Here is a 3,891-nt window from a genome sequence, read left to right on the forward strand (position 1 = left end):
GGGGTTTGAGGGAGGTCACAGCTCAGAGGCAGATGAGGGGAAAAGTTGGGAAATCATGGGAGAGGAGGGGTGGGCAGAGCCGGAGCAGCAGTTGGCTGATACATTGTCAGTAGAAAGCATTCCAGACCCTCCATCTCGGTGAGCCTTAAAAGTAGGAGGCAAAGAGCTAGGACCCATGTACGTACGGGACCGCCTCTCCTGGTATGCCCCATGGAGGACCTTAAGGTCCACAAATGATAACACTTTGGAGCATGAGGTCACAATGGCTGGCTGATGTCTTTCATACAGCATCACTATGAGGTCACAGTGGCCAGCATCTCCTTCAAGCTGGGGAGATCAGCATGAGGTCACAATGGCTAGTCTCATATTCCCTCTCAAAGACTGAAGCAAGAAGGAAGCAGCATGTCTGGGGCTTGGGATTTTGTTGTTTTAAAACAGAGAAAGACTTTTCTTTTGTGGTGAGGTCCTATGCTTTCTTCTTTATCCCTCCAACCAAGTAGGTATCCACCACCCTCAAAAACTGGCTTTGGTTTTGCCATTAATATAAGGTTATCAGATGTCCCCGTTTCCTGGGGACAGTCCCCAGATTTACCGATCAGTCCCCATACAAAATCCATTGAATTTGAAAAGTGTCCCTGGATTCATTGAAAAAAATCTGGTAACCTTACATTAATATACCGATAAGCAGAAATCCTGGGAAAATTGACCGAAAGGACATTTTAATCTGCCAATATGCAGAATTCAGAGTACATACTGCTCTACTGGTGCTGCTTTTGACCTTTAAAGCCCTACGCGGCCTAGGACCCACGAACCTACGGGACCGCTTCTCCTGGTATGCCCTGCAGAGGACCTTAAGGTCCACAAATGACAATATTTTGGAGGTCCCAAGTTGCAAGGTGGTTAGATTGGTCTCAACTAGGGCCAGGGCCTTTTCAGTACTGGCCCCGACTTGGTGGAACGCTCTGCCACAAGAGACTAGGGCCCTGTGGGACTTGACATCTTTCCGCAGGGCCTGCAAGACAGAGCTGTTCCGCCAGGCCTTTGGTTTGGACCCAGTCTGACCCTTATGTTTCCCTCCCCTTATGGTCTTGATCTATGGGCTATTATTAAAATGAGTCTGCATTTTAAATTGCATTTTTAACCTGTACAGTGGTACCTCAGGTTAAGTACTTAATTCGTTCCAGAGATCCGTTCTTAACCTGAAACTATTCTTAACGTGAAGCACCACTTTAGCTAATGGGTTAATTCAACTACACCCATATCTGCTATGCTCACTGGTGGAAACAAACTTCTCAGGTAACAATATACTGTGGTACCTCGGGTTAAGTACTTAATTCATTCCGGAGGTCCGGAACTTAACCTGAAACTTGTACTTAACCTGAAACTGTTCTTAACCTGAAGCACCACTTAGCTAATGGGACCTCCTGCTGCTGCTGTGCCGCCGGAGCATGATTTCTGTTCTCATCCTGAAGCAAAGTTCTTAACCTGAGGTACTATTTCTGGGTTAGCAGAGTCTGTAACCTGAAGCGTATGTAACCTGAAGCGTATGTAACCCGAGGTACCACTGTATTTAAAATTGGTCCACTCCCCACCATTATGTTTTTATTGTAATTTTACTGGTGTTAGCCGCCCTAGCTGGGGAGGGTGGGGTATAAATAAAAATTTATTATTATTATTAAAGACAGAGGGCATTTAGCAGCACTTATATAAATGACAAATGGGAGAGACGAGGTGGTGGAGATTCACCCGGGACAACGTCATTATCCAAGAAGCTGGTTTCTAAAGCCTCTCTCTGTAAAGATTGAATTCAAAAGGGACTGTAAGAAACTTTCCCCTGTCTTTATACTTTCCTGAGCAACCAGCCAGGAGCTGCTGACAGGATCCTGACAATAGCAGGAGAATTCACATAATGGTTGCATGTCCAACATCTTATGCTCCAAGAAGCTATGCACATCATGCTACTCTCATATATTGTCATAGGCCTCAAACAGTCTTGAGAAAGAAGAGAATGCATGTATATTCTGACATTCTCATTCTATGCCAGGGAAAATCCATCATTAGAATTATGTGTTCTGTTTGGAATAATTTGGCTGTTTCTTGGTGCAGACCAAGGTCATTGAGCCTGAGCTTTCATAACCACTGCCCGCCATGAAGTACCATAGACAGGATTGGCAGTAACAGCAGCAAATATGTTCTGTGCTTATGATAATACTTTATTCTCTTGCCAATTGTGCTGCTTTAAATGTGCATTTTAAATTTGACTTCCTTTAGTAATGTTTTCTTTTCAAATGTTTATTTTTTATTGTTTTGCTAACGTTGCTGCATTAAATGTGCATTCTGTAGTTGACTTCCTTTGTAATGTTTTTATTTTGAAATCTTGAAGATAACATTTTTGTTAATTATGTTGCTTTGAATGGATACTTTATATTTGACTTTCTTCTGTAATGTTTTATTCTAGATAGTTTTATTTGATGTTTTAATGTAGGTTGAGATTGTTTTCTTAAAATATGTAAAGTAATAAAATTATCATAATGAATCATCATCATCATCAAAACAGTGAAAGTCAGCAGAGAACTTGTAGACATATTTTTAATGTGGGGAATTTTTATTCCATATAATGTCATTTTTATGTATTTAAATTGTTATGCCCGGCCTTTAGAATGAGTATATAGGCTATAAATTAAAAAAAAACAAGTAAACAAAATTCATTTTAAAAATCCAGCCACATTTAGAATTTATGCAGCCACTGATTCCATTATTTGTCACCCAGATGCCAAAAATATTATAGTGCATCCTATATTTCAGTACTTACAATTATCAAAATAAAACCAAAACAATTTATTTTGTTTTATTTAAATGCTAGTCATTTTTCGACTTTGGATTTTGGATATTGTAAGCTTTAATACTTTCCTAATTTAAATGCAGGTTATAAAGCTCTGGCCTAACTAATCTCTAGAAATCTGATCACCCTCCTTAATAGCAATTCTCTAATGCAAACACTCTCATCTTTTTGTCAATAAATCCTTCTCAACTTATTTAGATCTACTGGCTGAGCATAACCACTGGCATATTCCCTGTAGCTACATCCTAGTGTATCAGAGAAGATGGATAAAAGGTCAACAAATTCAACTCCTGAAGGGCCATTGGGAAATGCATATTCTACTTTGAGAACACTTTCAGAAGTTTGGGTGGAAGGAAAGACCACCTGCTCAGTTACCTTCCTGATCAGCGATGTCATGAGATTTTAGTTTGTCGAACTCAACCTGGGACAGCTGCCACCAGAAATCGAGCTATCTCCCTATATGCTTCATTTAGCAGAGGCCATCTGTATATCAGAACTACCTCTGAGGCTAAAAGACAGGAAGAGAGCATCAGGAAGAAGTTGGAGTGCTAATCAAAGTAAGAAGATGACTATCGGGCTTCTGTGAAAACGGTCTGTTAGCTTTTTATTGGAGCTGTACAAGACAAATCTGAGTCTATTGGCTTTATTTTCTGGGGGAACTGCTACAGTATTATCTCCACTCTTAACATCTACCTCTCAAACATTTTAGAGAAGAGGAGGAGAGGGACAACAGTTGTCTTCAGCTGCACACAAGGAGGGGGTTACATCAATATTATTATTTTTTAAATGTACTAATTGCAAAGAGAAGTACGTAGACCTTGACTGAACATTTAGCCTTCAGGCCTCTTAAGGATCTTCTTCTCCTTCTCCTTCTCCTTCTTCTCTTGCTACATTTTCCTCCAAACAAAGCCCAAAGCTATAAAATTACCAGGTTTAATCTTCACTTCGAGAACCAAAAGCCACCTGTGTCTCACTGGAAATGTCCTAACCCTAAAGTGGACAGTGTTGGGGTGCCACATGGCCTGCCCTGTACCCATATACTAGCCTCC

At 40.7% G+C, this 3,891-nt stretch overlaps 1 long non-coding RNA gene across 1 annotated transcript; it reads left to right on the forward strand.

Moving 5' to 3' along the window:
• The first annotated feature begins 308 nt into the window (after positions 1–308).
• On the forward strand, positions 309–3,669 carry LOC309367303. The gene is made up of 2 exons (XR_014167010.1): positions 309–458; positions 3,041–3,669. It is a non-coding gene; the product is annotated as an uncharacterized lncRNA (long non-coding RNA).
• Positions 3,670–3,891: the final 222 nt, after the last annotated feature.

Source organism: Podarcis melisellensis (genome assembly GCF_964234715.1).
Source record: "Podarcis melisellensis genome assembly, chromosome: 3".
Lineage (NCBI taxonomy): Eukaryota > Metazoa > Chordata > Lepidosauria > Squamata > Lacertidae > Podarcis > Podarcis melisellensis.